This window comes from Tenrec ecaudatus, chromosome 16 (genome assembly GCF_050624435.1).
Source record: "Tenrec ecaudatus isolate mTenEca1 chromosome 16, mTenEca1.hap1, whole genome shotgun sequence".
NCBI classification, from domain to species: domain Eukaryota; kingdom Metazoa; phylum Chordata; class Mammalia; order Afrosoricida; family Tenrecidae; genus Tenrec; species Tenrec ecaudatus.
This window is the reverse complement of record NC_134545.1, coordinates 104,554,841-104,565,264: the sequence shown is the minus strand read 5'-3', so window position 1 is coordinate 104,565,264 and position 10,424 is coordinate 104,554,841.

Here is a 10,424-nt window from a genome sequence, read left to right as displayed (position 1 = left end):
GGTCCCCAGTCCATGAAGGTCTGGCCAGAGCAGAGTGTCAGGCCCCAGGATGGACCCTGAGGTGTAATAAAGCCCCAGAGTAGCGCTGACAGCTAAGTGCTCAACTATGAACCCAAAGTGACTCAAGTCCTGCAAGAAGTGACTGGTGACCCCGTTCTGAAAGATGGCAGCGCTGGAACCTTGTGGGGGTGGCTCCCTGCCCAGCGCTTGGGTCACCAGGGTCGGGGCGGCCTGACAACAGATACATGTTTTGTACAAGTAAATGCACATGTAAATGTATGCACGTGTCCAGGATGTAAGTCTATGGATAGGTATGAGTGTGTGCAGAGGTATATATAAGTATATGTAGGAAGAAACGTGTATATGTGCCATTTACTCACTGCCACCAAGTCAATTCTGATGCATGGTGACCCACAGGATCTGTCCCTGTGGGTCTCCAAGCCTGTAACTCTTTGTGGGATTAGGAAGCTCCATCTTTCTCCTGAGGAGCAACTGGTGGTTTCAAACTGCTGACCTTGAGGTTGGCAGCCCAACATGTAACCACTACGCCACCAGAGCTCCCCAAGTATATGTATAAGTAAATGTATATGTATGTGTACACATGTAAGTGAAAGTATATGCATATGAATACACATCTGCATAACTAAAGGACTCTCTGCCATCAAGTTAATGCGGACGCATAGAGACCCTACAAGACAGGGCAGAACTGCCTCTGTGAGTTTCCCAGACTGCCACTCTTTCTGGGAGTAGAAAGCTCTATCTTTTTCCTGAGGAGCGACGGATGGTTTTGAACCACTGACCTTGTGGATTGAAGCCCAGTGTGTAACCACCATGCCACCAGGGCAGACACAGACATGCATATCTGTATAAGGGTATGCATGTGTATATAAATACACATACACATATACATGCATGTAGAGGATCCTCAGTGGTGTAGTGGTTAAGCATTGGAGTGTGATCTGCATGGTTGGCAGTTTGAAACCAGCAGCAGAAAGGCTGGGCTTTCTACTCCAGTCTCGGAACCCCCAGGGGGTGTTGTGAGCCAGCGTCGACTCAGGGCAGGGAGACCTGCAGGTAGAGCAGTGTGGAAATGTGGCCCATGGGACCCTTCCAGGGGGCAGCACCAGTGCTCCGTCCAGCTGATGATGGGGCCTCTGCAAGTCAGACCAGAAAGGACAGCTGTCACCAAGTCCGCATCATGTTTGGAATGGGGTTGGACGGAGTCATACAGAATATCTCAATGAACTGACGTGGAGTTCCCAAGCTGTGTGCTAGTCCGCCTGTCTGGAGTGGTCCGTAACGACCCCCGTGCCTTGGTTTCCTGTGAAATCTGGAAGCAGATTATCTCATCACCAAGCCATTAGCACTCATTTTCACCTTGCCTTCCTTTGTCAGACATGCTCTTCTCGCCCCTAAAAGATTGCATGTCCTCGAAGGTCTGCACACGGGCTGCTTGCATTTGAACGAGGGAGAGGCCAGGACATGTTCACTGCAGGGAGCACTTTCCAGATGAGCCCTGTGAGAGACCAGGTGGGTGGCGGAGAAGATGAAGGGCACACAGGTAATACCAGACAGAATGCAGAACACCCGAAGGCCTGATGGCTGGCCCACAGCGCCAAGGCAACAGCCTGCAGTCAAGTTCATTCCGACTCATTCAGACCAATCCACACTCAGTGCTGTTGAGTCAGTTCAACTCACAGTAACCCGCAGGACAGAGGAGAGCTGCCCCTGTGGGTTTCTGATACGGCCACTCTTTCCAGGAGCCTCTTCTTTCTCCTACGGAGCAGCTCGTGGGCTTGAACTGCTAACATTGTAGTTAGCTGCTCCGTACACTATGTGGGCTCCTTTTCCAGCTCACAGTGGCCTATCGAGAGCTTGAGGCTATACATCTTCATGGGAACAGACAGCCTCATCTTTCTCCTGAGGAGCGGCTGGTGGTTTTGAACCGCCAATCTTGTGGCTAGCCATCCAATGTTTACTCGACAGTGCCACCCGGTCCATGGCAAATAGTTGTAATCATTTCTTTTTGGCTACTGGTGGGAAATTCTTTCTGGAAGTCTGGCCTGGCTTGTCCATTGAAGGCCAGTGTGCGGGGCTCGATGGCTCCTATGAAACACAGACTCGCTGGGTCCTGGGATGATGGGCATGTTTGGCACATGCTGTCGGGAACAAAGAGGTCGGGGGTTTCCGCTCTCCCAGAGGCACTTCAGAATAAAGGCCCGGCAATTACTTTTTAATTAATTCTTCATGGTGAATTACAGATGATTACAAGGGATTTCTGCTGGTCCTCCTCTCATCAGGGGGCAGAGTCTCTTTCCAAGAGCTTTGTGCCGGGGCCAACCTCTGACTTGCCTTGGTGAGTAGGAGGTGGTGGAAGGACGCTCTGTAACTGTCCAGGCTGGACCCCAGCAGCCCGACCTCAGCTGTGAGAAGACCAGGAGCACAGAGCCAGAGGCCTGCTGAGAGTCCACCCGAGTCCCCGGCCTATAGTCACGCAGCCCGTGGGCCCAGAAGAAGCAATGGGGGCAGAGGTATTTCTCGGCAGCAGAGGGTCTTGGCCGAGGGTCCTCAGTAGTCCTCAGGGAGACTGCAGCCTCTCCAGCAGCCATCACGGTCGTGGCTGTCAGTGCCGCGGAGAGCCCGGTGGCAGGCAGGTGAAGTTGTCACGCGCCCACCTGCTTTCTGGGGTGAGGGGCAGGCTGGTCCCTCAGCCTGGGGGTGGTGGTGAGAGGCCAGGATGGTCTAAGGTTAGCCCTAAAGGTGAACACCTCATTCTTCAACATGACCTTTGGGAGGTACCCAAAGGAGACTGGGAGCTGCTTCTGGCAAGCCCTCCACAGCCAGGGTGCTTCCCGGGCATAGACGAGATCTCTGCGCAGTGGGTCCAGTGGCTAGTTCCCATCCTGGAGCCATTGTGTCAGTAATAATAATATAAAGTTCATCTAGTGTGGTGCAGTGCTGGCCCCGTGACAGGCGTCTTGAGTCCCGACTCTGACCTCAGGTGTGTTGTCTAGAGCAGCAAGCACCTTGTCCCCATCTTCCCTCCCTTCCTCCAGCTTCCTTGGCTGTGGGGTCTGGCCCCACCACCGAACGGGTCCTGGGAAGCAGCTGTGCAATTAATGAAAAAAGAATGACAGACAGTGGGGTCGGGGGCTGGCCTTCCCCAACATCAGGATCAAGAAAAAGAGCCCGAATGGATTTCCCAACAGGTTCATCTAGTTTGGCGCATGCAAGCCCTGTCAATCACATACGTAGCAGAGTGGACAGTGTCTTAACCTTAGATGCCCCTGAGCTCATTGGGGGAGTGACCCATGGCCAGTGTTGGAGGTCCACTGGCCTTTGAGCGGGGAGGACAATAGACCTTGTTTGCTCTCAGAGATGGGTAAGGAAGAAGCCATGTAGGCATCCTTAAAATAGCGCTGTTAATTGGGGGATGGGGGGTATTGTGGGGATGATTTTTCATCTGGAGAATGTGACGGGGAGCCATCTCTGTCCCACAAATGGGAAGGCCTTCCTGCACCAGAGTTGGCCTTCCAGGCTCCATGATTAGGAGCGTAAAGCATTTGACTGCATACATTCTCTGCCAGACCCTCATCCTGCCACCCCTAGCACAGCATCCTGAGTACTACATGTGTGGGTGAGATGCGACGCCCACCCTGGGGGGGGGGCAGGAAGGCCCTCCCTGGGAGCCTCAGAGCCAGCTTGGGTCTCTCTGTCACCCACGGGTAGACCTTGGTCAAGTCTCTGTCCCTCTGTGGCGCCTGGACTGTCAGGGTCTGAGGGCTCCCCCACTGTCTTGCTCGCCTTCGTATGGAGGACAGCAAGGGCAGCCACCTGGCCCCACGCTGGCTCTCTGGATCCTTTTGGTGCACCTGTGAATGAGTGAATGCCTGAGTAAATGAAGGGAGGACTGGCTTATTGGGCTGCCCAGGGGGCGGAGGGGGGACTGTGGGAAAGCACCAAGGAACTGCCACCCACACAGGATCAGGTGCACCCCTTTTTGTGACAGCTGGGACACAGGGAGGAGGGGATGGCCACTCCCCCACCTGCCCATGAATGCGGAGGAGTGAAGTTCAGAGCTGTTTCCTCCCCAGCCCCCATACCTGCTCATCCCCAGGAGGAGGGTAGGAGGGTGGGCGGCAGATGCCCCCTTCTCACTTGGCTGACCAACCCTCAGGTGCCTTAGACAGCTGAGGCTGACAGCAGTGTGTGGGGATGGCCACCTCCGCGGTCACTGGGAGCCTCACTGGCCCTCGTCCTGGGTGGCGCGGATGGTTTACACTTGGCTCTGAATCTAAACCCGGCCAGATGCACTGAGAAAGAAAGGGAGGCTCCCAGCTTCCTTAGAGATCATAGCCAGGCCAAGCCCACCGTGCTGTTATCTGTCACTGGGGTGGGGGGGGCATTACCTCAACAGCACTGGGCTGGGGTCTCTTGGGGGTGGGTCCTCCTGGCTTGCCTGGTAGGAGCCTTGGGGTAAAGGCGTCCAGGCTGCTAAGGGAGAAGTTGGTAATTTGAACCCACCCACGGCTCTGCGGAAGAAAGACCAGGCAGTCTGCCTCTGAAACCATGAGGCCTTGGAACGCCGGCGGGGCTACCCTACTCTGTCCTTGGGGACACGAACTGGGGGTCCGCTCGAAGACAGGGGGCTGGCTTGCCCTTGTGGGCCATCCTGGGGCAAGCCTGGCCCTGGAAAAGAGAGATCAGCTGCTTGTCCTCCCCTGCCCCACTCCCTAGCAGGGACCATCCCCCTCCCTGGCCCCTCCCCACATGGAATTTTTCCTCACAGGAGGGGTCCCATAAAGCAGGTTTATTAACTGGCTGAAAGGCGGGACGGGACTGGGGAGCACGGGCTTGGAGGCTTGGAGAGGCGGTCAAACAGCCCGCACTTGTTTATTTTCTTTACATTTCTGAGCGAATGTATATTTCTGTTCGGTGAGAGATTGGCAGCCCTGGGAAATGAGGTTTATTTATCTACCAGGCACACGGCATATAAACAGCTGCAGCCGGCCTCCCGCCTGGCCCTGAAGGGGGTCCCTGTGTTCTCAGGCTGGGCCCAGAGCTGGCCTTGGGGTGGGGTAGGGTGGGGTGGGGTGGGGGAGGTAAGGAAGCCTGCCCCTGAAAGCAGGCTGGGCCTCCCCAGAGCCTGGACGGCAGGTGGGCTGGCTTTCCGAGGCCTCTCCTTTGGCCCAAAGTCACTTCTGGGCCTTCCTTCATGCTCCCTTGTAGGCTGGACCTCGGGGATGCCACCCAGCCTCAGGGGGCCCCTCCACATGAAGTGGAGATGGCCCAGGGGCAGTAGGTCTCAGGGCTGTGTTTACATAATCCCTGGCGAGCCTGCCTCTCTCTCCCAAACAGCTGTCTCTTGTCTAAGGTGACCAGATTTTAACATTGGTAAAGCGGGACACCATTGATAAAACTCATATTCTGGCAAAACAGCCACATGGCAGCTGAAAACCATATACCCTAGCTTGTCGTGCATTCCTTCCAAAACTCGGGACTTTTTAAAAACGCCATGGGACATGGGACAAATGGTTAAAAGTTGGGACTGTCCCACCAAAAGCGGGACGTCTGGTCACCTTGCTGCCCTCCCAGCCCCGTTCCCATCTACGATGGGGGAAGTGAAATGAGGGATATTTCCGGAAATGAGGGGAGGTCAAGGTCTTGAAGAGATGGGAAGCCATCCTAGAGATGGAGGTGGCAAGGCCTTCGCTCCCTCCACATGCCGTGCGGGGCTGGGGAACCCTGAAACAGTGGAGATGGTTGCCTGGGCTGTGGGTGCAAGCCAGGAAGCCTTCTGGCCTCACGTCTGCAGGGAAACCAATCGAGCAGCGGCAATGAGCAGGGCAGCCCTCCGCAGGGTCAAAAACAAACACACTCGCTGCTATGGAGTCCGGTCCGACTCAAAGTGACCATTTAGGACAGAGAAGAACTCCCCCTGGGGGCTTCTGAGACTGTAAGTCTTTAAGGGAGCAAAACGTTTCATCTGTCTCCTGAGGAGCAGCTGATGGGCTCAAACTGCTGACCTTGTGGTTAGCAGCCAACTCACCACTCACTATGCCATAGAGCTCCTGGAGGCAGTCAGACCGGGCCCCCGATGATATCCCTGCAAGGTCAACAGTGAAAGCATTTGGATGTGGGCTACAGGAGTGGACCAGGGGGGGCTGTTTCTTGCGTGACTGTTTCAGCTGGAGAGAGGCCTCACCTTGCTCGATCTCCAGTTTCCCTTTTGCATCTCCGAGAGGACAGGTTCTGGCTCCAGCCAGCGAAGTTGCTGGGCAATAGGAGGAGGTACCTCAGCTCGGAGGTGGGTGGTTTGAATCCACCCAGCTTTTTCCATTGGCTTCAAATGGCTGCGTGTGGCTCTGACTGTGCCTGCTTAGAGACGAGTAACACCCAAGGGCTCCCTAACCCACCGCCACGGGGAGGCTTCTGATCCTGTGCAGAGTAGAAACTGCCATGACCGTGGCCTTTCAGACGCAGAATGCCAGGCTCTCTTCCAGGTGCCTTTGTGTGGGTTTGAATCACTAGCAGAAGCCCAAGGCTTAACTGTCCCCCCCCCAGGTACCCTCCTAACCCAGGGAAGAGGGGTGTCGGTGAGCAGGACTCAGGAATTCCCTGGAACAGAGAGCCCAGGGATGGGGCAGAGGCTGAGGCAGGAGCAGGGGTAAGGGCCGGCCGGGGTGAGGTACCTGGTAAGACCAGATGCCCAAAGAGGATGCTGGCTTAAGGGTACAGAGAGGGCATCTGGCCTCTTTGTGGGCCCAGGGCAGAGATATCCCAGCAAACTGGAAAAGTGATTGCAACAGGAGGGAGAAAGAACCCCTGGGGCAGGGGTGTCTGTGAAGGCTAGGTTGGAAGGCTGCAACCATTCCTCACCCCCGCAGAAGTGGGATTGGGTGGGGACCCGAGACTGGACCCGTCGCTGCTGCAGCCCTTGAGGCAAAACTCGCCAGACACAGCACTCCAGACCTGCGCTGCCCCAGGAGGCTTGGGGTCTGCTAGGGGCCGGCTGCCTCTCTACCAGGCTGCATGGGCCCCGTTGGGCGCTCCCACCCGTGACCACACGGGGTCGCTGGCGCCCGCGGACCGGAGCCGAGAACAAAGGCACCCCGGACTGTGGCTCTGGTCACCCGTGGCCACCTGTTTCCCGGGCTGAGCGCAGCCGGCCAGCATCCGGTCCCCCGCAAGGAGTTAACTTGTGCTCAGCACTGCTCTTCGAAAGCTGTTACAGAAACCACCCCTCCCTCCTCCCTTCTCCGCAGCCCGGGGACAAAATACGAGAGTTGGGGGACTCCAACAGGCGCCCCGGGTTGGTGGTTTTACGATGCGCCCTGCTCTGCATTCTGCGTCCTTCCCGGAGTTTACCCGGATCCGGCAGCATCATTTTTCTCCCCTATGGGTTATTAACGTGAACTTCTCTTCCCGTTTGGATGGCGCGGACGCGCACCCCAGGGACCGATTGTAACAAACCAAATGCAGAAATCAACAGAGGGAGGAATGCGCCTGGACCGCAGGGAAAGTGACTTCCTGCTGAAGGCCTGTATCCCTGACTTCCAAATAGACCCATCTCATGGACAAGCCCCCACTTCCTCTGACTTACCAGGCGCCTTAATTAAAAAACAAAACAAGACTTACGCCACTAAGTTGATTCAAATTCACAGCCACCCCACCCCGTAAGTAGGGCAGAGTAGAACTGCCCCTAAGGGTTTCTGAAGTTGTCGATCTTTACAGGGACAAACTGCCTCATTTTTCTCGCTGGGAGCAACGAGTGGGTTCGAACCAGTGACCTTGCAGTGACAGCCCAACCTGTTACCCATTGTGTCACCAGGACTCCAGAGGCTGAGTTATAACTGCCATGGGTCACCAAGCATCTACAGTGGGCCAGCCCTGCAGGACACCATGCAGCTGCCCATAGGGTTTCGAAGGCTGCCCTCCTTACAGGGCAGTCTGCGGTGCTTTCTCCCAGGGACTGGCAAGGAGGTTTGAACCACTGACCTTTTGTTTTGCAGCCTAGGGCTTAACCATTGCACCAGCAGGGTTTCTTCTGGGCAGCACCCAGGCCCAGGGAATTCAGAGCTGAGAGACACAGGTCTGCTTGCCTGGCCTGGCTGTTAGAATTTAGCGGTTCCCCAATTTGTCAGGTGCCCAAAGTCTAATTCCACTGGGCTTTGTCTGGGGCCTTGGCCAGCTTGCTTCTGCTGGGTTTACTCCATTTGGGTTCACAACTCAGCATCCCGAAAGATTGGAGAACTCAGGAGGCCTCGGATCCTCGCCGGGAGGAACTGAAGGCCAACAAGAACTCCGGCCAAGACGAGGGAGCTGTCTCCCAGGGGCCCCACATCAGGAGGCTGTGTGGAGTGCAGGCCGTCCTCGGCCGGCCAGGGGCAGTGTGGTAGCTCAGAGATGCTCTCATTCCCAATGTGTGGCCTCGCCCATCTACTGGGAGCCCCTGTCTCTCAGCCCAAGAGGCAGTTCAGAGATTCTGAGTGCATGTGTGTTGGGGGGCAGGAAGGCACTTCCTGGGACCCCCTGTCTAAAGTGACCTTATAGGAGGAAGGGATGGAGTCTGATGAGTTTGGGGATGTGGAAGGCAGGGGCTCAGTCCGATGTTGGAAATCGATTCTACTCTCAGCTCTGCCATCCACAGTAGGCACTGGCCTCTTGTGGCTACTGAGCACTTGGAATGGGACTAGTGTGGCTGAAGAACCCAGGCTTTATAACTTTATCTGATTTTCATAAAATAGTCACTTTGCAACCATATTGGGTGACCCAGACCTGGGTTATCGGCAGTGACGGTGAGTGGGGTGGAGGGCGGAGCAGGAGAGCATCATGGGTAACCCTCACAGGCTAAAGCCACAGGCATGCTTTGTGCTCAGTCTGCTGGGAGTCTGTGGTGTGGTGTGGGGGGCGGTTGTATGGAGGGTAGAGGGGAGGGGGAGGGGAGGGAGGTTGTCGCCCAGCAATGACAGGCCATAAATTGCCCTTTAAACAGCAACGGGCCAAGGATTAGAGGGCTTTTCCGGGAGAGAGACCGTTACCAGTTGACAGAGGTCAAGAGCAGGGTTCCTAGACTATGATTTCAAAATACTGGGACATGGGTGTTGGCTTCCCTTGGCGCCAGGCACACCCTTCAGTGGGGGGAGAGGGGTCCATGGACAGCCCCACCACCTCCTTGGCCTGCTTCCTGGAGGCAGGGGATGCTCAGAGTGGAGATAGACCGAAGAGAAAAATGCATCTTTAAGACCTCACCTCCCGTGTTCTAGACATGCTGTCAGGAGAAGGACATCATGCTCGGTAAAATAGATGACCAGTGAAGGCCCTCCTCAAGATGGATGGACACAGTGGCCGGGACAATGGGCTCAGACGTAAGAACAATGGCGAGGGTGGGCAGGACGGAGCGGCGTTTCCTTCTGTTGTACAGAGTCCCTACGGGCCAGAGCCAGCCTGGCAGCACCTAACAACAATGTAGACAAAGGCCAGTCCATTCTGCCAAAATGGGCAAGGCATCGACTCGATGGCAGAGTTTGAGGGACCTGAGCTATTTTTAAAGAATTTTTCCATGTCCACTGGAACACGGCTGATAAGGATCACTCTCTGGCTCACCTGTGTTGACACTGAATTCTTCCCCTCCTCGAAGACGATGATAATTTAGCTGCTGACCTTGTGAAGCAGGGCTGTCTAACCACCCCCTGCCCCTGGACTTGAAGGTTCTTTGAAACATTATCAGCCACGGTCACTCTCTCATGAATTCTGGGAGCACTTGAGGAGACAGGAAGGGGCTGGACTGGGGATGGATGGGGAAGAGGAACCTTTGGGGAGGATCAATGCACTCTCCTGGATCCATGCCAAGTTGAGTCACCAGAATTCGTGGAATAGGTGAGTGGGTGACATGCCCTGGTGGCCCCTCAGCCACACCCCAGCTGCTCAGGAGACCACACTTCTGGGTCTCCCCTACCACCAAGCGGCACAGCAGGCTCCCCTGGGCCTCTCACTTCCCATCTTTGTGGCTAACCTGCAGGGGTCAATCTGTGGTCTCTTCAGGATTTAACAACCACTTCCTCACCTTTAAGGAGCCCTGGTTGGGACTGCAACCCCACCACCAGCTGCCCTGAGGGTGACAGATGAGCCTGCCTGGATTCACAGCCTCGGAAACTTTGGGGAACAGTTTGACTCTGACCTAACGGGTTGCTCTGAGTTGGAATTGGCTGGGGCAGGTGTGGCTTTGGCTTTGATGCCCACCTTTGGCCCCAGTTTCCTTAAAAAGATCTACCTGTGTCTCTCAGAACACCTGGGAGTCCCTCACACATCACTACGGGCTGCTCCTGGCCTTAACGATGCTCTTTCTTGGCCACTGTGTTTCCAGTTTGTGACATTGCATGGTGTCACCTCCTGCACTTCCCTTGCTGCCCTAGGGCCTGCTG